Here is a 26004-nt window from a genome sequence, read left to right on the forward strand (position 1 = left end):
AAAGCAGTGTTGCCAGTTGACAGTAAAATGGTTCGTACCAGAAGAAATCGGAAACTAAATGTGACAGTGAATTGGGTTCTGACTTCTGAGCCGAAGAAAGATTCAGTACTTATTAGTGAAATTTGTAATACTGGTTGGCATGTCAGTTGTAGCAACATTAGTAAGGATGATTACGAGGATTAAGTATCCGGGAAAACGCATAAAGTGTGTGAAAATGGCAGAGCCAAAAGAGAAGCATAATTGACGTAACTGAAACAGTACCTGTAGTAAGTGATTATGTTAGTGAGGTAGATTCTCCTAATACTAGAGATTCAGAAGCGAATGACATGCAAAGTGATTTGATTGTACATAGTAATGTTATTCCAAGTAGTAGAGTAAGTGTGACAACAAGTCAATAAAATTTACCAGTAGTACAGAATATATTCTTTGAGCAAATTAGAGCTATATTCGAAGAAATTAAAAAGTTAACTAAATTGACCATAGTTAACTTAGAAGTAAAAGTTGATAATGTAGAGACACAAGTTAGTAGTGTAGACATGAAAGTTGACAGTATAAAGGGGGAAGTTTCCACTAACAAAACTGCATTGTCTGATTTAAAAAAAAAAAAAAAAAAAAAAAAAAAGATCTATCAGAAAAAAATAACAATTTGAACCATCAGTTATCCAGCGTATGTGCTGAGATAATATCAGTAAGTAATGAAATAACATATGTGAAAGAGAATGTAAAGCAAACCGATGGTAGAGTTATCAATTAGCTGTATAATTAAGTAAGGTTAATATATCTAATGTAGCAGAAAGTAATAAGTTAAGAGACTTGATCAAAATTGGAAGGAATCTTCTGATAGTGTAAATGGTACTTTAGCAAATCATAAGCGACAAATTGATCAGACATAAACAGAAGTTTTTCGAAACTAAAATAGTGGTTCAGAGGAGAAGGAAAAAGTTAGGTTTATTCCCACACGGAATACTGCTATTTTCGTAACTATTACAATTACTAGTTTTAGTACAGCTGGAAATACTCGGACTAGTTTTAGTAGTAAAACTTTACGAATTATTTTCAAGGTCAGGCTGTACGGTAACCGCATGAGAATTTTCATATGCCCTTAAGGAATAGTCTTGTTACCGAAAATAGTCCCATGTTTAATAATCAAGTTACTACATCTATGTTTAATAATCCAAATCAAATAGTTATAGGTCTAATGTAGAGGAGAGATCTAATTTCGGAATTTATAGTAATCTTAGGCCGAGTGATATACGTGAGTTTCCAAGGTTTTTTAGGAAAATTTACCACAAAGCCTAGAATTATTTAATATCGATGAAAGATTAAAACTCCGTATTATATATACAACGTTACAATGTTCCGTCATAAACGTGGTTCAAGTCTCGAATAATGACATTCAAGATTTCGTATATCATTTCAAGTTTCAGTTTTTCTCATAACAATTTAAACGATTGAATCTATAAACTAGGACAGGAATAAACATGAAACATTCAAGTATTTTGTATGTTTTTTGTTAGATCGCTATTATGAATTGGTTAATGACTATAATAAAAATGAAGTAATAAATTTAATTCTTGATAATTTGCTTCCGGAGGAGTCCAGATTATTAAAACTTGTAGCACCTAGAAGTACTGAAACTTGTACTAACCTATAAAACATTTGAGGTACAAATACCAAAAAGGTCAAACCCAATAATAATGGAAAACGTTCGTGGGAAAAAAGCGAATGTGCACCGAATTAAAGATACTACCTAATAAACGTACTGAGAACCTTCTGATATTTCTTGCGAGATTGAAGGATTTATGGAAGGAAAATTTTGTAAATATGGTGGTGATAGTAGATTCTTTAATAACCAGAATAACAATTATAATAGATTTTATGAGAAGAGAAACAGTAGATTTTATGAAAAACAGATCAAGTCCATCCAATAATAATAATAATTCAAATCGATATAGACAAAATAAAAATAATTTTAATACAAAATATAATAATCCGATAAACAATTTTAGAGATTGTAGGAATAATCAACGTGACCAGAGTGGGATATATTATGGTGCTTTTCCACCGCCATTGCTTTTTTTTTTTTTAATTACACCGACTTTTCTCAAACTATGCTAATATATAAATCAAATGTCAAGAATTGGGAAAGAAGATCAATCGGGCAGCCGAACCTACTAATCAGGGGAATGTATTTGACAGCCTTTAGATGTAATTGGAAAATGAATATTTTGCAGACACTACTGAACCTTTATTCGATTCATTACGGAAAGAAATAAATATCTTTTGAGTAAATTCTGCTAAAATAAAGATTTGATGAAAAACTATTAAGTGAATTGGAGATATAGGCTGTGATTGAAGGAAATGAAATACAACATGAAAATAATTTTCATATATACGGAGTAGCTTCATAATTGAATTCTTTCATTAAAAAATGTAGTTGATAAAGTTGAAATTTAAGATTTAGATTTTGATCTATAAAAAATATTTGAATGAAAAATTCATTTTTCAAATCATATATTACAATTTATTCGTTTACAAATTAATTTTTTTCCCCGCGCAAGAGGAACATGAAGGAATCCCATTTTAAAAAATTTTCCTACAATTAATTTTTGTATAATGTCATAATTTGTTGCAAATTTCGTGTATTAATATATATTCAATCTTTTCAATTTTTCGTTTACGTCAATTGGTTAATCATGTCTTGACTGGATAGCTTATATGTAGGTGTAGTGATAATATTAATGGTCAAATTTGTTACCCATTGAAATAATATATGTAGTAAATTCTTTTAAATTATGTGAATTTATATCATTTTAGTATTATCGTATTCTAAATATTCCATTTCTTTAATTCGAATAAATATTTTTAAATTATTCAACCAGAAAATCCGTAATCGTTAAAAATAGGTGAATTATATTCATAGTCTTGTATATGTTTATCTTTCTGTATGTTTTAATATAAACGTTGTCACGGAAATAGGCGTGTGAACCCCTGATTTGAGGAACGTCTGGGGTTAATATTAGTTGATGGTGCTGGAAGATCGAAGCCATGTCCGTTCTGGAATATATTTAGCATCTTTGCTAATTTCATCAGAAGTAAGGTATACTTGGAACTGAAGTATAATAAATGAAGCTCAAAAAGAAGTACTGAACTGAATTTGTGAAAAGAAAAAGAAATAAAATAGGAAATACCTTAAGTGAGAAACTCTCTCTAAATTCTTCATTGACATAACTTAACTTTATCATCTTTCTTGTTAGCAAATCTTAAGCCTTAACGTAAGCTGAACCCTTATTTTGGTTAGTTTTTTTTTTTCTTTTTTTAAATTTTTAATATTACAGTTCAAATTATTTTACTGGCAGAAGTTGAAATTTTGAAATTATGGAAAAGGCAACTAATATGCTTCATGACTAGTTTTGTTTTAGTTCCTCCTTCCACAGAGTAAAATTACTGTATTCCCGAGCACTGCACAATATTTTACTAGTTAACAAAATTATTAACAATTTGGCAAAATGAAAAAGTCTTGGTGAGCAAAAATGTAATTTTAGTATTTAATTCATTGTAGTTAAATTCATAATAGTGACAAAATTCTTCAACCCAGTTTTGTTCTGTAGAATATTAGTAATTGATTCACAGATGTTCATAAAAATTAATATCAATGGAACAAATACAGTTTAGCGGATACTTTCACGTAAAATGATTCTTTATTGGTGCTTACAAAATTAATTATTGCAAGTATATAGATCTGATTACCCTCCTGTTTTGATTTTGGTACAGATGCATGCTTAGTGGCCCAAGTTGAATTATATTTTGATAATATTGGTGTTTAATTATAATAATGAAATGTGAATTATAGAATACGACATATAGACATATACGTAGTCCTTACTTATGTAGGGGATGTACATTATAAAATGTGTAGAAAGCATGCAAGGCTGTTACCATAATTTTGATTTAATATGTATCTTGACTTTGCATGTACAGAAAATAACGATTTTGTATTTCATAAACTATGCATTTAAACACCTAAGCACAAGTTTGTAAAAACATTTAAAATTCATTTAAAATTTGAGAATTTCATAATTATTGAAAACCGGTTACAGCGACAACTATTAATAAAATTGTGAATTAATTCAGATCAGCTGTCACTAAAATGTTTATTACAGAGTTTTCTTTTTCCATTTTAAAATTGCCATATATACGTATATACTGCTGTAAATAAATATTAATCTAATCAATACAGAAATTTTTGTGTTTACCTAGATAATTTCTTTCCATTATAAGAGTCGTTTTATAAGAAAGAATTCTTCAATGTATTTCCCATTATGAGAACTTATGCTTTCTTTATTAGTAATTGCAATAAGGGATCTCAAGGGTTCAAAGACGAACATATCTTCTGAATTACAATTTTGACAGAATTTACAATAAGTCAAATTGCTGTTGCAAAAGGATTATAAACATTCATATCATTATTAAATATGAATATGAATATATAAACATTTATATCATTTATGAACTATTATATATATATATATATATATATATATATATATAATACCGATGGATGTAGGTAAACTGTTAAATATCTTCTTATTTATGAGAGGGATTTGGTTTAAATCTCGTGGCCAACCATTCTGACGTATATTTTTCGAGGTACTGCCTCAATTTTACAAGAAAAGTGATGGGGTGATGGTTCATGTAACACTTCTTTCTTAAAAATGCTACTAGTAGTGTGTATTGTAAAAAAAAAAAAAAAAAAAAAAAAAAATTGTAAAACAATTGTTACGGAGAAAATCTTTTAAGTTTTACGTCCCGCGATTATGCCGGTTAGGTTAAAGGAGACGGTGATGATGAGAGATGAGTGAAATGGTGGAATGAAGAAAGTGGAAGGAAACGGGAGAACCCACGAGCACGGTGTTTGTCCACCACACGGCGCGAGCTGGTACCGAACCAGGGACCCCAAGCACCGGAGGTAAACGCTCTAACACTGAGCCACCGCACTCTCCCCCCCCCCATTGTTACGGAGAGTTAGTGGAATGAGAATTTTAGTCTTTTGTTTTCTTCGAACTTACCGTACTCGTTGGCGTAAAATTGGATAACGTACTTGAATATTAAATATCTTTGGACAAATTTAACGTTGTCTGGCACATTAAACATCAAACATTGTTTTATTCTGCAATATATATTTACAAATCTTCCAAAAGTAGTTGAATGAAGTTTATTTCGAAGACGTACGATACTGATTGTGTCATACTGACATGACAATTAGATAAATTGGTACTAACAACGAAACACTTTTTTTTTCATACCCTGTGCGAGCTTTTTAAATTAACAATTACCAGTATTTATTTGACAGTGTTTCTAGATCTGAAATGAGAGGGGGAAAAAGTCCTGCCATTTCCATTTTCCAATGCATCTAAATTAGAAACAACACCAAAAGGAATAAGTGTAAGATTACTTGACTGAGTAAAATCTAATATAGAAAGATCAACTTAGCAAGGTTTTTTAAAAAAGAAATCAAAGCATAGATCAACATTTCCTTCCTCTTATTATAATACGTGTAGAATCCTACTTTTTTCCTATTTTGTGCTATATTGAAATTCATTCCTTTACATAATACTAACTTACTCTTTGAACCTATTTCCCTTTGTCTTTTTACCTTTGATAATGATGACAGCATGTACGGACTGCCGAAATTATTGAGAAAATCTTTGACATGTATTCTACCAACAGAACTATAAATGAAATCTTTGGAAGAATGTATTTCTTTTTATTCGATATAAAATAAAATAAACTGAATTTCTACTACAAGCACACTGTTATTTATGTAAAAAGAAATGAAGCAACCACATTCGTTTTGGAAACTCTCTTCTCACTTGTAAGCAACATTATATAAATAAGGATGCGGAATGATTTCAAAGAGGAAATTTTTTTTTCTGTAGTTTTACTTAAAATATATAAAGTTTTCATTATTGAAGTTTACTTTCCGTATGAGCACCTAGGCTACAAAGATGTGAATTTACAGTTTAAGATGAATTTAAAGGATCACTAATAATTAATAGATGATAGCACGTGTCTCTTAACTTTCTAATGTGCTTTGTAGGGAGCGACAATATTCAATCAAATGGAAAAGATGAATATTCAGACTTTGTTCAAAGAAACATTGAATAGATAATATGAGAATAATCCATGCACTTTATCCTAATCCTAATCCCATCCTATCATATCCTTCCTAACTATATATAAAACTACATGAACTAAATCACTGACATAAAATAACGGATACTTCTGGTTGACGTGGAAAGTTGAAATTTGGCATTTTTGTAGCTTCTCGGGACTAACCAACAGAAAAATTTACAAAAGTTAATATTTTTAAGTTTTAAGGCGTCTAAAGGGAGGATGAAGGAATTCCCCATGTTATTTAAAATGGGCGTTTTTTTAACCTATAATCTCACATTTTAGGTACTTGGAATTGGAATAACAACTTGAAATTCGGTATGCTTGTACGTTTTTGTTATCTTACCTAAGTAAATCACCAATAATAAAATTTTCCAACTTTAGAGTGGTTTTATGGAGAACTGAAAACCTTTTCCATGTTATTTATATGGGACATCTTCTACACTCTAAAATTATTAGGCACTTCCGGCAGTATTAGAATAATGAAATTTGGCACGATTTTAGCCTTCCGGGACTAACCCACAGGAAAACTGCCAAAAGTGAATATTTTTAATTTTTAAGAAGTCTGAAGGGCGATGAAGAAATCCCCTGTTATTTAAAAGGCGTTTTCTTGGGATACAAAATCTTATCTTTCAGATAGTTGAAATAGGAAAAGAAACGTGAAATTCCGCACAATTGAGCAGAGTGTTAATGAACTAAACCGACAAACTGAAACAGGTGATTCCTTACATCAAAATAAGGAAACAAGTTCATGTGGACCCGTCGTCAAAAGTGTATACTTTCAGAGACTGTCCAGAGACTTCCATTGCCATGCTTAGTTAATTTTATTCTTCACAAACATTCTCGTAACATAAAGTGTACACATTATTCTCTGACTAATTTATTCAACTTGTCTTTGGACAAAGTTTAAATATTTATCTCTTGAATTTTTAAAAATAATTTTGAATATTGTCGCTCTCTACAAAACACACTGGAAAAATAAAGGCACTTGCTGCCATCTATAGGTGGATTTCAAACTTACTTCAACTAGATATTTATATATTAAGTGATTTTCCAGTTCATACACTGGAGCATGATCGGGCTATTGTTCTTAAAATCGTTAGAATAATGAATCATTCAATTTTTAACGACACTAATCCGAACCACATTAACTTCAATGGGAAATGGGAATCGGAACCTATGTCTTCTATAACAAAGATAAACGCTAACCATTTAGTCACGGAAAGATATTAAACATCTTAAAACAGGGTGGGCGTTACAAATATCACTGTATAGTCACATTACAAATAATGTAATCGCCTTGATTTCAACTGAAAATAAATGTTCTCAAATCACCTTTTTAGGTCTAGAACAATAACTATGTCTACAATGCTTCCCCTCACATTTTCATTCCACCAATTCGTTCATGATCATTTACTTTTTTAATCACCCGTCTCCTTTAGCCTAAAGGGCATAACCATGGAACAGGGTTTGGCCAAGTGGGCCCAGCCCGAAAAAAACCGGTGGGTTTTGTCGTATTGGACCTACCTGGGCTTTTGAGCTTTTTGTTAGTATATTATTGGTACAACTAAAGTGATCACATTGAAAGTTATATTTTTCAATTTTGGACGTTTCTTGGCGAATTAGATGCTTTTACGTTAAGGTGTACAACAACATTCAACATAAGACGTTTATAAAGTTCTGAATACACTGAATGAATAAAGAAATAATAATAATAATAAAAACTTACCTTCGGTTGAGATAATTATAGAACAAATTAACGTATGGATTATGCTTATAGCCTATTTGAAGTAAAATATGCAGTTTTATGTTTTAGAAAATACTTTCCGTGAATAGTGGGCTCGCCGACACCGAGGGACGTTATCTCTCATACGTTTGTCGGGTTTAAGCAGTGGTGCTATTCTAATCTTTTAACAACCGTCTCTCTCTCTCTCTCTCTCTCTCTCTCTCTCTCTCTATATATATATATATATATATATATATATATATATATATATATATATATATATATATCTTGTTCCACCAGTGCCATAGTTTGAGAAATGATAGTATTGGTCATGACGAGCAGTCGCTCGAGATTTCGATGAAAAGACCACTTTATTTTGTACACATTGCTTCGAAGACACATATCTCGAGAACTAAGAATACGTTTTTGAAGACATTGAAGTCATTCAAAAACGTATTGCAGATAGGTAGCACATTTAATAGGCATTAGTGGCCTTCACATATTACATAACGCTGTTTTTGATCAATTTTACCCCTCCCACTCCCTTGTTAAAGTTTGTAATGCAAGGCTGAACCCCTTCCCCCCTTTGTTACGTACGCTTTTTTATTTTGATTTTTTCACCAATATTTCTTATTTTGGGGGTTAGCGCAATAAAAAAATAGATTTAATGGCAAAACTTTTCATTACAAAATGCTTATATTTTGAATATATGTGTAGTGTTTTTTTTGCCAACAAATCTAAGTATTAGAAAATGGTAGTACCGTAATAATATTTTAACCCCATAAGGCTGTTTAATTAACCAGTCTTAATTCTTCGAAATTCCATACTGTCGTTTTCCCAAAAAGATCACACCCAACCTCTTAGGTCACCGGTGATTGGCAAGCAGGAAGTGCTGCAGGAAAATGCAGGTGAAACAGGATCAAGAGAATTGACACTAACCTCTTTTTTCTGGAATCCAGGATGCTTTCTGTATTTGAAGTTTCCCAGTGTCGACGATACAAAGAAGTTCTCTTCCTCGTAGATCACAGATACGACGTGGCTGCACACGTGAAGGATTAGGAACATCTCGTTTGTGAACAATCTTCCGGCCATCTTTAGACTTCAGTTTACTCCTTTTCAAATTCTTCGTGCCCTAAATCAGTGCCAGAATATGAATGAACTCGATTTCTCTTGGAAAATTCAAATCTAAAGACAAAATTCAGTATGAGATGAATATCCGACGAATTCGGTTTTTAATATCTTATTTTGTTTGGATCGTTCTGTCGCGGAAAATATTATTTCACGAAAAAGAGTTTCTTCTGTTTCACATGTAAAAGCCCTTGGAAGAATAGAGTGGGTAATGATTCAAATCAAAAGTTTTAAATGTATTCTCAGAAATAGCCTTACGAGTGGGAACGCAAGGGCATTTTCAAGCGTGTCCGATCGCTAACAATTAATTCCAGAAAAGCGTGCACCGTAAATGCATTGCAGCGATAGCCACAGAACAAAACGGAGCTTTATTGTATTGTAATACACTCAGGGTTCGTCACCAGTGATGTTGGTGTCTAGTAGCTGCTTCAAATTTCTTGCTTCAAATTTCTTTTGCATGATTCAATTTATACAGGTTGTATGTTCTCACTTTTCCAAAACAATACAAAATATTTATTTATAAAAATGAAAAGAACTTAATTATTTGCATATATTATTATATGAAAAGATTGCATATAAATCTGAGAACAAGAATAAAGATTACAGAAAAAAAAAACACATTACGTAACGAAGCATTAACCCCCTCCTCCCTCGTGTCACACTATAACGCAAGGCTGAAGAACCCCTCTCCCCCTTTGCCGCGTTACGTAATGTGGACGACCGCTTAGATACGTATTACATTCATTACACTCACAGATCCCAATATCCCGGACAAAATTCCGGAATTCATATTCAAATTTCTATCTGCCCATTCAAATTTCTATCTACCCATTGAATTGAAACAAATGAAATTTGTTTGTTTCCACAACAATACAAACGAGCGGGAAAAGTACAGAGGTGTTTTCACTAATTTGTTTGGCTTCTTTCCTTCACTCTTGGTTAGGTCATATGCGTGTGGGGTATAACAATCTGAGTATAACAAACGGTTCTGCGAACTCGAAATATTTTAACAACCGGTTCTAGGGAACCGGTGCGAACCTGCTAAATAGCACCACTAGGTTTAAGGCCATAGTTGCCGGTATTAACAGTAAATATGTAATGCATTAATAAAACTATTAGTATTTTTTTTATTACCTTTGATGGTAACACAAGTATTCTTCAGTAAAGTTTGGTTTTCCAACAACAACAGTAGTTATTTGTTACTACTCTTCAAATAAGCATTCTGCAGAATCAACGCCAGCAATAGCTTAAGAATTCTTGTCACATTTAAGAAGCTTAATGCTTGGAGTTCCGAAGACTAGGTAAATACTGAATTCCGAAGACTTACTATTCCAAATGCTGAATTCAAACTCCTGTACTACTGGAAGTTTTGATGTACAGTAAAGAGTGCTGCATTTTCGAAAAAAAAAAAAAAAAAGTTATGAAAGAAGTGCTCGGGAAACTCCCGGAATTGAACGCACAAATCATCGTAAGTGAATACTTCAACAATAAAACTATTTACTTTACGCTGGAAGATATTTAATTTCATATAAGACATTTTGAAACACTTACTTTATAAAATATGAATTATTTCTTTGCTAATTCTTTTAATCTTCTGGTAAGAACCGTCTTGCAACAAATCCTCGGAAAATTTCCGTAATTGAACGCACAAAGTATCGGAAGTGAACTTTGAACAAAGTATTGGAAGTGAACAATAAAACCATTTATTTTTACGCTGGAAAATATTTATGTCGTATAAGACATTTTGAAACATTTATTTTAAAAAACATGAATTACATCTTTGTTTTAAATTGATATATTTGGTGTTCATATTTAGCGAACGTCACTGAGGCTCCTGGGATGATTCGATCTACATTTGTTCGTTCGTCTGCTTGCACCACACATACCATAGGACACCACTTTTGATCTTTTAAGTTTAAATTTTTAGGGTACAAGCACGAGACATTCTAAATTTCCTGTATAGATTTGGCGGCATACCTACGTAAAATTTCAAAATGGCGGTCATTTTTTCGAAATAGCGGGTATCCACGCTACAAAGCGCAATTTTCGGTCTTTTAAGTTGAAATTTTGAGGGTAGAAGCACTAGACATTCTAAATTTGCTGTATAGATTTTCTCGGCGATCCAGTGTAAAATTTTGAAATGACAGCCATTTTTTCAAAACAACAGTGAATAGAAAATTGTTGCAAGTTGTGACAATGATAATCTTGAAATATAAATCACATTTTAACACTTTTACCCCAAAGACATTTAAATAATTAAAAAAAACAATTAAATCCCCCCCAAAAAAACCCATATGGGCCCAAGTGGATTGGACTTTTTCAAAAAAATCCGGATTTTTTCAAACTGATGGAACTTCTAATTAATATTACTACATTTTTAAAAGTATTTGACAGAAGCATCGTTACTTATATTCGGGCCTATACAAATACTTATTCTTTATGTATGTGTAAATTAGTTTAGTTCATACAAAGAAACATACTAAGAACAAGAGAATTAAGATCTAATTTAAATGTAAAAGTCGTAGTTTTCTAGGATAACATTTAAGTGACTGACCACAAAAATGTCTTTTCATATGAAAAGAGGCTAGTTACAGACCTGTCGATAGCCGAAATGTCCAGATACGGTGGTAGTTTGTGTATTTTCTCAAAAGAACTTATCATGTGAGTCTTCATAGCCAAAATGGACTGATAGATTTAGCAAACGAAAACTGCAGCTTGGTCAACGTTCGAATAACATATCGTTTAGAGATGGTACTTTGAATATGAACATACGAACGGTGCTATCCATCTTAAATTTTTGACGAACACGTGCAATTGTTTATTGTGTTGCTTTTGTTTGAAGTTCAGTCGTCGTTAACGTAGTATGTCATTTATGATTTTGAAACTAAAGTATGACAGATAAGTCGCTCTAGTGACAACTGTCCCGTTTTAAATTCTTTGTTCTATTAGTCGCGATATTCATAGTATTAGCATTTTTTCCGTCCTCAAGGGTTTTTTTTTTTAAATCAGTGTGACAGGGACAGTATATACCGTACATCCTCAGGTGGACTCATTCTATCTTCATTAAATTTAGCACCTTGATGTGCTTAATACCCGTATGAAATATTTTATGGGGAATGGAAGTCAACATAGTAAAGTCAAAAGTCATTAGAATATTCTGTATTTCTTGGAAACATGCCCTTATCAGAATGGAACGAAAAGAGCCTAAAGAGGTCGATCATTTCAAATATATGGAAAGTATTTTGACCAGAGATTTGTACTGAATCTGAGAGATTAAGTCAAGAGTCGCCGTTGCTAAACAGACATGCAGCAAGAAAATATCACTCCTAAGTAGCAGGCTTAATATTGGACTAGGGAAGAAGCTGGTCAAGTGCTATATGTAGACTATGGGATTGTATAGTTTGAAGACTTGGGCATCACGGAACTTAGAGAAGAAATGAGGAAATATAGAAAGAGTTTCGAAGTATGGAAGCTGGATGAAGATTGAGAAGATAAAATGGACGAAGAGGGAAAGAAAGAAGGTGTTTAAGACGGGTGGGGGAGAAGAGGATGCTTTTAACCAGCATATGTCGTACGAAGGCCAATTAAATTGAACACATCTTGTGAATAAATTTCCTTCTTCATAACGCCATAGAAGGCAAGGTGGAAGGAAAGAGAGAAGTAGGAAAAAGGACAATTGATCGATGATTTAAATAAAAGAAGAAAAAGAAAATATTGTGAGTTAAGGAGAGAGCTGAATGAAGATCAAGAAACAGGAAGAAATATTTCCAGCCTCCAACTAAAAGATTTTTTTTTTTAAGTCTCAGGATCTACCGACAGGCAGAATATTTAATAATAGAGCTTTGATTCCCGTGCAAAGCATCGAAGTTCGGGATGATTTTTTTTTTTTTAATAGAAGATCTTGCTAAACGTTCTGAGGTAAATTCATTTGATCTTCATGAAATTTAACATAGTGGTAGACCTTTATTTACGTAGTAAACTACTTTTATAACACAAAATTACTAATATCGAAACTACCTCAATGGTTACATTAAAGCATTGTTTTTGAATATTTCAAGGACATAAATATCGACCATAGTTTTAAACAGATTCACTAGATTTATATTTGAAACCGTTACTATGAAAAGTTTGTAATTCAACTTCGAAACATTCTCTCTCCCCAAATAGGGTAAAGTAATGCAACATTCTATCAGCATTTCCGTAAAAGTTTAACCCTTGAGAAAGGTAAATCTATAACCAACGTGTAAGTATGGAAATATCAAAAGTAATTATACCTTACCCCAAGATTCAAGGATCTTTTTCAACTTTGTGTTTGTGATATCCTGTAATCGGAAGAAAATATGTAATAATATCGATCATATCTACAGTTCTTCACAATGTGAAGACTATGGATTTGCTTAAAATCAGAAGATGTAAATGGATGGTCAAATTTAGCTGGGTGGAAATTACTTTAAAATATGTTTTTAGTAAATCATTCTTTTAAGTAAACGTAATACGTCGTGAGTTTAATTTAAAATCTTTATATGAGTCTTGAAATACATAACAAATATCTTTAACATTCCTCCCTTCCCGAAAAAAGCACGTGACTACAATTAATGAATGTCAAAAAAATTAAATGGCAGTTTACGAAGATAATGAACTGAATTTTAGTAATATTATGTTAGCGCAATGGTTCCCAACCGGTGTGTTGTGCCGTCCTATTGGGTGTGTCACGTAATTTTATAATAAATAAATATGAAGCATTTAATTAACAAAAATCAATTTTGAGATAAAGTACTAGTCAATAATGGTTTGTACTACATACAGTCACTATCTTATAGAAACTTATCTTCTTACGCTATTATTAAAATCAAACAAATGTGACGTGAGCATTCAGTAAAGTGTGTGGTCAGTCCAAAAAAAAAAAGTTGGAAACCACTGTGTTAGCAAGTTAGAATATCACACAACCGAACATACAAAATAATACATTGCTAATACATTTGTAATGAGTTTTGAATAAATATTTATCACTAAACATTTAAATAAGATTGGAAGAAAACTTTTATTAAGGAAAGACAATAATATACTACATTAAAAAAAAAAATGCTTACTTCTATGATAACATCACATTTTGTTATTCAATTTTTCCTTTGCAGCCAACTTCTATGATTTTGTATAGCGAACTGCTATGCAGTATCATTTGGTAGTTATACAAATCCTAGAAATGCAACTGAACCATAGAATATATATAATGATCTAAAATAATTGGTTTCGTAGTCTGAGATCAGGGGCGGCTTTAGGATTTTAATTTTGGGTGGGCCTTCTCCCTCGCTTACGGACACATATAAACATTTGATTGATTAATGACAGTAGGAAATTACTTTTACAGTAGTGGTTGATGCTATTTGTTAAATAATTATCTACCATTAATATAAATAGTGGAAAATATATTTACTCTTCATTGTATCTTTTAGCGTTTATATATTTTTCAAAAATTTTGGGTAGGTCTATGCCTGCCCGGCTTACCCGCTAAAGCCTCCGTCTGAGATGATTGTAGGCATATAGAAGGTCAACATTTTTTGAAGAATTCATATGAAATCCTAAATGATATGGCCTTTAACAGTTAGATTCTCTATGCTAGTATCAATTCGACATTTCACCTTGTTTAACCTCAAATTTAATGAGAACAGAATTTCAGTTAAAATCCCATAATATAACTACAAAGTTAAGTGTTTCCTCCCATATTCTCCAATGTTCAAGTCCTTAAAAAATTAAAACCTTATGTAGAGTTAATAATAATAATAATAATAATGATAAAAGATGTCTTTAACGTTGTGCTAGGTGTTCATACCTTCATACACGTTTGCCATAACCGAAACTAATTTTCCTAGCTAATATGGAGAAAAAAACAGTTATTTTTTGTGTGCTTCCCTTTGTGTCATGCACTTGTATTTTGTTTCTATACGTAAGGTCCCCCCCCCGAAAAAAAATCACTATTTGTTTTATTACGAGGTCAAAAGTTAAAAATTGTATCAATATATGTTATACTGTGATTTTCATTCCTAATGCATCTAATGAGAACAAATGCCCAAAGGTATTTTCAATTGATTACAGTTCTCCATCAGTTGCATAACATTTAGTAAAAACATGAATGTAGCTCATGTTCCTCTGAAAATGCTCAAAGCGCAAACTGTGTAACACTGACAATAAGTTGTATAAATATATTGCATTAATTGTGTGTATGTGGTCAATAATAAATAATTATGTGTGTGTAGGATGTCAGCGAAGAGAACAGTTAAATGATGAACAAATCACGAATAAATCCACAAAACAAAAGCTTAAATTGCCAGAGGATGTTTGATCCCTTAGGCAAAACAGCCCTTGGAACATCTCATACACTCTACTGATAGCAGAGAAGCGAACACTCCTTCATTAAATGAAATGTATATGTAAAAATTAAACAATCTGGATTTTGTTGAGATGTGTTATACTTAGCATATTTACCACCTTTCAATCTTTCCTAAAAGTAATCTCAAATTAATTCAAAATTGAACTTCATGATTAAGTTAGTGGTTTTATATATATATAGTGCTATTATTACTTCATTGTTTATGCTGTATTAATTGTATTCGTCTTTGGTCATATTTAGGAAGTAATTATTTTTCATGGTTCATATACAAACCATGCAATGAAATATCAATGGTACAGTAAATAACAAAAACTCTGCTACTTCAACAAAAAAGAAGAAAGGCTTGAAAATTTGAATCAATATTTTTGGTTTTTAGAGCATTATAGAGCATTTAAAAAAACTATATCTATTCGCAATTTGCTACCAAAAACTTTGATAGTAAAACATTATACATCTGATGATAATTTATCATAGAAATAAACCATTTTTGCTACAAAAAAGAAAAATGTAGCAATGTCTTCCCTTGCTTCGTGACAGGAATTCACTTTTATTCACCGACTTCAAGAAAAGGTCGAAGTTCTCAATTCAACCTGTTTATGTATATACAAGAATGTGAGTATGTTCACACAAACTTTGACACAGGTGCATAAATTTTGGTGATTCTTCTTTTGTTTGAGGAGAACATACTTACCCGTATAAGTTTTATTAGAATTTAATAATAGTATTTGCAGCTAGACCATAAAACATCTCAACGAGTACATTCTTAACACTGTAATTAACGAACTTCATTTATGTACGTATATTTATGCTTAATCTCAATATAAGTGTACCAATTTTAATTATTATTTTTGTTTGAAAGAGTATCCTTCCGCCGTAGTCTCGTAAATTTTAATAAGATTTTATGTTAGTCTCCTGAGCTAGAGAACTTCTCAACAGGTAAGAGTATTATACCATAATTGAGTGTAGCTATGTTCACTTATAATTCCGTAGCGCGTAGACCAATTAAAAAGAAAATCGCAGACCCACACATTTTATACGTAAAGAGTTACTGTCCTACCTCGGTTTAGGTACTACTAAGCTACTGGGGTAAAGAAAAAGTGGAAAAATTATTATATATATATATATATATATATATATATATATATATATATATATATATATATATATATATATATATATAAAAACCAACTTAAGAGAAAGCGCTAGAAAGCAAAAGATAAAATCTTTTTATAAAAATATTAAACAATTGCCAAAGAAACTAAGAAACAGAAAAAATTGTAAAAGCTCTAAAAAGTTACTTTTCAAAATAATAAAAATGTCTGTATCAAGCCAAACAAAATTGTCATTAAAACTATAATTTTATATTAGGCAATTATTTGTTTATATTTGCACAGATGTAATTATTTCTTTTATTAATAGTGCTTTATAAAATTCTCTTGCTTTTTAGCACTTTCTCGAATTCGGAGTCGGTTAATATTTTTATAAAAAAAAAAAATCTTATCTCACATACAGTTGCATGTTCGCTAAGGACTTTCCCTTTAAAAATCGATCATTGTCCTTTTAGATATCTTCCAGGTTCACATTATAATAACAGACCACCGCGAACTACAGTGTATATTACTAGAGACTTGTCTTGTAGAATTGAGAACAGAACCTATGTGCACTTGATAATTGCATCTGGAAAGAAAACTTTTTATTGGGCTTCACGTACGTAACAAGATGGGGGAGACCAATTTCTTTTCGCAAACTAGACCATAGGGAAGAAAAGATTTTTCCAGAACACCATTTTCTGTTTTTTCACTTTTTCTAGATGTTTCAAGCTCTATTTCTATGTTTATGAATGGCACATTTAGTTGCTCCATAGCATTGATTTAAATGTCTATTTTAGTATTATAGACTTTGTTAACAAAAATACAACGAAAAGGAAGACAAAAAATAGATATCTATTTTTTAAAAAAATTCCCAATATTGTGACAAAGACTAATCACTATAAAAATGGAAAAACAAAGTAAAAGAAAACTCATCAATGATAAATTTAGAAGTCGGTGTCTGTAACTGAAATGGGACAGTGAAAATATTATTTTGGCTACGTTCTTTTATTTTTCAGTGAAGTTCCGACAGAAAATAGTATTTGGTTTAAAATATTTAAAAGAAAAGATATAGACGCATAGCATTTGTCTACAATCTAACTTAGGAAATGAACATTGTGTGATATTAAGTTATTGTGATTTTTTTTCTGACAATGGAAGTTTCTATAGAATAACAAAACTTGGTACTTTTTTTCTTAATATAATTCATTCTTCCTTTTCTGCTTGACTTCATTACCATATGGGTTTATGGTGTACAGGAATTAGTTATGGGTTTAATTTTCTTGCCCACTTAAACTAGTGAAGTTATAAATAATAGTAATAACACGAAAATAAATTGTAGAATTTGAATTTGGTTAGACTTTTATGTCATTAATTTATGCTGAAATAAGACATTATATTATTAATTTATGCTAGAATACCTATTTTCCTTGTGCTGAAAATTCTTTACAAATCTTATAAAGTGCTAGGCAGATCTAAATTTGTTTAGCACTTTGGTCTGCAAGAAACAACTGTTAAAAATAAATAAAAAAAATAAACCGAGTTTTACAATATTATTAGCGTTTAACAGGTAGAGAGAAAATGTCCTAAGATGAGACATAGCAACCGATAGATCTTACTAAATAGAACAAAGTGAAATACAGTAGAGCGTCGATTATCCGAACGTCGGTCAACCGAACGACCGCTTAACCGAACTGTGTACTCGCTCGCACTTGTTACTCTCCCACCCTACCGTCCATCATCCCCCTCACTCCCAAACCAAGTTTCCTACAGTAGTCGCCGCACTGAGCCACCGCTGGCGGAACATTGCTTCTAACGGGGCCTTCATAAGGCGCTGCTGACCGGCCAAGCCGCCAGTCGCTGTGTTTCAACAATCAGCACACTTCTGTCGGTTTGGCACTGGCTGTAGAAGTAGCGGCAGTATCAAAGCTGTTCACAGCAACAGCTGCGCCAGCTCAGAGTTGAGGCGTGCCGCTCCGCGCATGGCAAATAAACATGTACAGTTCGATTATCCGAACAAACCAGTTTTCCGAACACCCATGTCCCCCAATTACTTCGGATAATCGACGCTCTACTGTATGTCGGTGTGAAAGCTCATGCGTAAATTGAGAGATACAAATTATTTTGTAAGCCTAAAAATTAGTGCTGACGAAAACCATGCTACCAATTTGGTGAGGCTGACACTGAAGCATAACTTTATGAAATTCTTCGTTATGACATGTACAAGATGACAGTTAATCAAATTTGTGATTAACTCTGAAATTTTAATTTCTATTTAATGACTAGAATATTGTCCAAAGATGAGAGATATATCAGTCGATGGGTCACATTGAGCTTAACAAAATGACATGTATAAACGTATATTTTGAAGTGTGGTTTCTGACTGAAATCGACAAAACTTAACTTTTATGGCGCAAAATAAAAATGTCGTTCCTGCCAATAATAATTGATATTTCTGCTTTTATGTATTTATGTACTATACATGTAAAAAAAAAAAAAAAAAATATGCTGTTAACCAGTAGATCGTGACACACACTTCTAGCAGTAATACACATACTTCTAACAATTATGAACATACCACATGTAAAAATGGTTTCATATATTGTAATTTCTGGAGTAGTTATTAACAATAATTATATTGTACACTTTATAATGTAGCAAAACGTTTTAGTAATAGCTCAACAGTGGAACCCTATAATAGTAAGCACGATAACGGTGGTAGTAAAACCTTGACTTCAGTAATCATGATCATAGCTCTGGGCAAAGTAGTTCCTTACTTTTATTGCTATAACGTTGTAATATTTATTCTCAGCATATAATCGCTGTACGCAATACGCATTAACTACTGCTTGCAAAATAATTTATTCCATTATTTCATGAAATATGAAAAGAAACAAGTCTAGAGAAAAATAAAACAGCTTTGTTATAAATTAAGTTTAGTTAGTAAGTAAATAATATTTCTGGGTAGACAAGGGGTTGACTTAGCATGATAATGAAGAAGGTTAATAATGCTGATCGAAACAACATTCAAAGCTTTTGTCAAAGAACTTAACGTCTTTCACTGTCAATTGATATACTGTTAAATAAAATATAATACAATTTGATTTCTTCCCTTTTTTGCAAAAATTTTAGCTACGTTACTGCATGTCACTAATGACTTGGTAACTGTGGATATGAATCATGTTAAGCAAAGCTTCTTTCCCACGTTGAAATGAGGAAGTGTTAATTTTGTTATGACCAGAATGAATTATCTATCACATACTTTTATTTTTAATAGAAAATAAAAGTATTCTGTTACACATATTTTATTGTCTTACTCTAGTTCAACACTGCAAAGAAAATATGACATAGAAAAGGAATCTAGCAATATATTTCAATATGTCCTACGCTGCCGCTATCTCTTCATACCAGTTTATTTTTATATATTTTTTTTGTAAATATCTATATTAGGACAAATATTTATTTGAATTCCTGATATCAGTTAATAATTATATAAGAGGCTTTAGCTACGTTACCAATAATATGCGAATACATTTATTATATCAATATAATGTGGTTATTTCATTTTAAGGTTACATTATTTACGTAACATATATGCCACGATTTTGTAAACGAAGACTGGCAAGCGACAAAAATCCTACCTTCTCACATGACTGTCAAGCGGGTACTGGTGCTATCAGCACGTTCTTCATATATATAATGTTCGTTTTCCTGGTAAAGGGGAACTTCGTTTTTCCTCCGTAACCCCTCTCTCATCCTGTTGTCTATACTTTCATTCTTCTTTTTTTCTGAAATAATACTGTACGCATGCGCTCTCTTTTAATTTTGCTTCCCGCGGGATACATGCAAGTCCATGGTTGTCCTGGTGACGGCACAGCCAGACGAATTATGTAGTTGCCATGGAAACTGGTTTCACGCGTAATTTCAATCTTTCTACTCTATTTTGTGTAGAGGAGAAGGGCAAGAGGGGAAAGTGGGCGGAGACATAAACGCGGTACTTTTAATAAACGTCTCGGTGCTTTTACACGTAAAGTCGGATAGTCATGTTCTATGCAAGGAAAAGAATGGGGGATAACAAAGTAATCTTAGCACCACTTTCACAGAAAATTTTGACCTATGTGTGAATGCATGCCATACATTTCACATATGATGTTCACGAAAATAATCCACTTCTCAGTTCCATCAAAAACATTGCCTTTTTCTTTCTTTCTGGGAGAACAACAAGGAAAGTATTCTAAAAAGAAATGCTGGTTCTTTCTTTTATATAATAAGTTCATTACATTTCCCATTTTAGGAATTATTTGGCAGTATTACAATTATATATTTCATTTACACTTAGTTGTTGTGCCCAAACATTCGGCCCTCTGTAATTCTTTACATGTCTTAATAATAAACTCAAAGCTCATTCATGTTCATTATCATCATTATATCCATTTTCAAATAATTAGATTGAAATAATACAATTTAAGCTGCAATTAAGTCGTCAAAATATATTGCTGCAAAAGTACACAAATATTAATACTTAAATCTAATTATGGTTACGGCCCTTGTCCTATTTTGAAATTATTAAATTAAAACAGTGCAGTATTAAGTTGCGATTAAGTCGTCAGAATGATTTTGTCTGCAATAATTACTGCTAGCGACATCTATTAGCTTACCATTCGGAATTACCGTTACTCACAGAATGACAAGTTTTAGTGTTATACATTGGATTTGTAGTGCATTTTTTCATGACAGGCATCCATAATTAAAGCAATTAGCATATACCATATATCTCAATACATATAAAATTTCTCAACAATGTAAAGCCAAAATTCAGATTTATTTAATATCCTGTTTCTGTTCGGTTATACGGTAAACTCGACTCTTTACGTTAACGTTGTCTTCAAGTGAATGCTTTCAAACTGCAAGAAACGAATTGGAAGATATGGCATTTATACAGATAATTATTTAGGGTAGTAAATTGGTGTTCTATAAAATATCCTAAACTTAATATTTACATCAGTGGAAATATTCTGCAATCATACTGTATACTCGCCAGCAAAAGGAAATCCATCATTTCCTTTTGTGAATACAATTACCCCCGACTTACTTAGCCTAAGTAATATGTTCTGTAAACCTTTGCGTAAGTCGAACTTGTAATTTCCTAAGAAACTGGAATATTTATTATTAATACTAGTTGATACATTCAAGTCTTCGGCCCGTTATATTTATTAGTAATTTAATTTAAAGAGTAATACAACAAGCTACTGCCCAATTACGTCATTCTGGGTCATAATAATAATATTCATGGTATCTAATTAATAAAACTAAGCAACATTACTAAAACAAAATAGTATAATTAAAACTGTTCATGTATGTTGTGGATGTAAAATATAAACAATATACCGATTATAACATAATTGATCGAATTTCATTTTTAATTTATTCTTATTGTCATTACGAATATCTATTTTCTATCCAACAAGCACATATCTGCCATATAGATTATTTTAAAATGTTTGTTTTATTCTTATTGCAAAAGATCAGAACGTTATTTCGATCTTGCGTGTTTGTGAGGCACTTTAAAATTGATCTTTTCTAATAAGTCAATACAGTCAATTTTATTGTGTAATATTTTATGTAAAACCACAATATCATTAGTAAATCTTCTTTCCAAGGATGGTAAATTAAAATTAACGTTTAGTTGGGAAGTTGAATCATATTTAAACTAGTTCTGAGTCTGATTAAAAGTAAGAAATTTTAAACATTGGGATTTATGTCTCCAATTTTGTTAGTGTCTTTGGTGTACTCCGGAAGTACACCAAAGTATATTCATATTTAAGAAGCATATTCCAGTTTCGACCTGACGTTCGTGAAACAAAGTAGTTTGAGATTTTTGTTTTTAATCTTTACCAACTATTACAATCCAACCCAAGTTTCTGAAAGCTTCATTTACTAGGAAAGAAATGTGAGTTGCAAGTGTCACATGATTATCTAATATGACGCCAGGATCTTCAACCATCTCTTCAATTAATAGTGTTGTCTAAGTGTAGGAGTAATCGAATCTATTTCTACTACGTATGAAGGAAATTGATTTGCATTTATTAATATTTATATTTAGGTTATTTTCTATGCATCAGTTAAATACGTTTACCAGGACATCTAATTTTTACATGATTATTCAATTTAATTGCTTATATTGTAAGATCATCGGCAAATAATAATTGTTTTAATATTTTGACAGAATTGGTTAAGTCATTAATAAAGAGTATAAAAAGTAAATGTCCTAGATTCGATTCTTGAAGTACTCCAGATCGAATGTCTATGAACTTAAAAATGCATTCATGATAAAGGACAGACTGCTTACAGCCTTTTACAAATCTAAAACTAGAAGCCTTAGAGCAAATTTCGCAAAAGTAAAGAGACTGCAGGGTGTCTATCGGTCACGAAAGTCATTAAAAAGTCACGAAACCAGAAAACGGTCATGAAAGTCAAGGAATTTAGCTTTTGGTGTCTATAAAATGTCAAAATTCACCACCAAAAATGTCTCTGGTCGGCTTTATATGCTATCAAATCGCAAACAAACAATGCTTCTATTGCATGCATGAAAATTCGGCCTAATTCGCACCCAAATTCGCTTTTGAGAATATTACTAAATTTTATGGTTTGGGAAGGAAAAAGTCACGAAATTTCACTTTGGAATTTTAGTAGACTCCCTGAACTGGGTTTATATAATATGTCATAGTTGACCATGTCAAATGTCTTTGTTGTATCGGTGTATATACCATCTACTTGTCCACCTCTATCAAGAATTGTACTCAAAAAAGTCTGTAATTGTACCCAAAAATGTTAAATTTGAAATAGTTGATCTTTGCGGTTTAAAAAAAAAAAATGTTGATATGGCGAAATTGCATCGTAATATATTTTCATACTTTTGCAAAGGAGGAAAGAATAAAAACGGGTCGGTAATTGTTAATCTCCTATTTAGATTTCGGAATAAAACAAACGATGATTTCCTTCCATCTAGTCGAAAATGTAGAATTTCTAACTGACAAATTTGTTACTATTTGGGTCTAAGTTTTTAATATCTCCCCTCAGCCCTTTACAACATGAGGTGGAATAAGATCGAGTCTGTGAGAAAGTTTCGGTTTCAGTTTCTTTATAATAGCTTTCTCAACCTCTAGCCTTAACTAAGAAATACATAATGAATCGCACTTAGACTAAGATTTTGTAGTTTCATCAATTTTCATATGTTGCTGGAATTTCTTCATAAACGAACTGAAAGTATGAAGCAAATAAGTCTGTTACTTCTTTATCACGACAAATTTCTTTGGTATTATGTTTTAAAAAGTGAGAATTCACATGCCGATTTTTGTTTTTAGGAATTCCAAGAAATTGTTAAAGTTACTTATTATATTACATTCAGCTTAAGACACAAAGTCACGATGAAGTTTAAATATATTTTTTTAAAATTAGTTTACAAAGTGTAACAAATTCGTTATAATGGTAGTTGTAATTAACAAAATTTTCGCTAAAATTTCTTGAAGTGGTATGATTTAGATTTAATGTTTACTATGATGTCATTAGTGAACCAGAAGGGAAATATGTTGAAAGTAAACTTATTTGTAGGAACAAACTTAGCAAATACATTGAAAAGCAATATATTTAATTTCCCAAGTGCAGCACTGACATCTTAGTACGCACTCAGGATGGTCCAATTAGTTTAAAATAATTTCCTGCAAAGAATGTCGAAAGTTGTAAGTCCGAACATTATATTTAAGTTTCGATTTATAACTCTTAGGAATAGTACATTTAGATATTACAATTAAAGGAGGATGATGCATCAGGTCCTCTGGAACTAATGGGAAGTTTTCATGCTGCACTAGGATGCTACCAGTGTTAAGATTGAACCAAGGATGCGCCGATTTTTATTCAATACTTGATTGCATGATTGCAAATTGAAATATGACAAAATCAGTTATTTTTTTTAAACCTTGGTGATACACTAATTTTGTTTCGTTCCCCAATTTTAATCTGAGCAATGTTGAAATCACCTACGACTCAGATCGGTTAACATCGAAAACGAAAACTCATATAAACCTACGTGATTCCTTCGATCAGGGTCAAGTTGGGCAAGGTGGTAAACCTTGACCTGCTATATAAGCGTGTGAAATACAGTATGTTATGCAGGCTTTTTGTTCCCGATTATGGCAGGCATATTTTCAAAAACAACCCTATCGGGTTCAAGCTTGGCATCACTGTATAACTGTATGAAATATCGTGTTGTGCATGCTTTCCGTTCCCGAGTTACGAATTGTCAAAATTTGCTTTATATTCGAAAACTGAAATCCATAGAACATTCGGTGAGAATCAAACTTTGCATGGTGGTAAAACCTTGATCTGTTTCATTACAGCGTGAAATATGTTGTGCAGGATTTAAGTTTTCGAAATCACAATGGAATTCCGAAAGTAATTTATTGCACATTCTAAATACTGTTTAAATAGCAATTAAAGATGTCGTGGACAGAAAAATAAAAAAAAAAAAAATCCAAAATCCAATGAAGGACGATTTTTACAATTATGTGTATTTTACTTGCTATCTACTAATTACAAATCCTATAATCTGTTATGCAACCAAAAATGCTCTGGAGGTTGCATATACAGTATAGCATCCAGGGATCTTCATCAGGTACTGTTGGATAATGAACTGAACTGATAAAATGTGAAAACATATGTGCAAAAATATATTATTAATGACTTTGTAAAATGCATATAAAGAAGATTCTTTTGTGGGTAAAATCAAGAAATAGATCTAAGACTAAAAGCTTTAGGTATGTTTTCAAGAAAATTATATATATGCCCATGATTAAAGAGAAAAACGTGGAGGGCATTCTGATAAACAATAAATTTATAGCATAATTATGTACATGGAACAAAACCGATCAAAGTATCAAATATATATTAATGAAAGTTGTGTTACACTTCCCAATTATATTTCGTGCTTTGGTCAGTTTTGTTTTATTAATACTTGGTGAATATTTCTAAAGCTTTAACAAAAAAATTACGAACCCATCGCTCCCCATGCTTTTCTTTTTATGTAGATTTCTTAAAAGTAATTTTCTTGAAAACATATGTTTTAACCTTTTAGTACGATTGTTTGTTAATGTTTAAAGAAAGCATGTTTCTTTTAAAAAAAATAAAGAAAAATTACAAGTGGTATGTGCATTACTGTTAAGAGGAATCAAAATTTATATATATATATATATATATATATATATATATATATATATATATATATACAATCTGGTAGTTAATAGGTATAACAGTTCATAAATAAATAAAATAATTATATTCTATCAGAATACGAACTATCAACTGTATCAGATTGGCAAGCAACGACATACTATTTAAGTACCTTAAAAATGTGTTTTCCTTGATTGTCTCGAAACCTACGCATGAGAGTTTATTCTCGAGAATGCCATTTGTTAAGCTCGATGTGTTCTAATGACGTATATCTC

General features: G+C 31.6%; 2 long non-coding RNA genes across 10 annotated transcripts in view; one reads left to right on the top strand and one right to left on the bottom strand.

Annotated features, from left to right (window-relative positions):
- LOC145664599 (uncharacterized) overlaps positions 1-26004 on the bottom strand; it is a 485044-nt gene that overhangs the window by 113297 nt on the left and 345743 nt on the right. For 4 of the 8 annotated variants that reach the window (XR_014127478.1, XR_014127477.1, XR_014127475.1 and 1 more), the window contains one exon: positions 8840-9032. The exons of the other annotated variants lie outside the window; for them this stretch is intronic. This is a non-coding gene — a long non-coding RNA (uncharacterized LOC145664599). The remainder of the gene's footprint in view (positions 1-8839; positions 9033-26004) is intronic. 8 annotated transcript variants of the gene reach the window in all.
- Positions 1-26004, top strand: part of LOC145664600 (uncharacterized) — a 220733-nt gene that overhangs the window by 65463 nt on the left and 129266 nt on the right. The window lies entirely within an intron of this gene.

The sequence above is a fragment of the Thermobia domestica genome, chromosome 11 (genome assembly GCF_964235325.1).
Source record: "Thermobia domestica chromosome 11, izTheDome1.hap1.1, whole genome shotgun sequence".
Lineage (NCBI taxonomy): Eukaryota > Metazoa > Arthropoda > Insecta > Zygentoma > Lepismatidae > Thermobia > Thermobia domestica.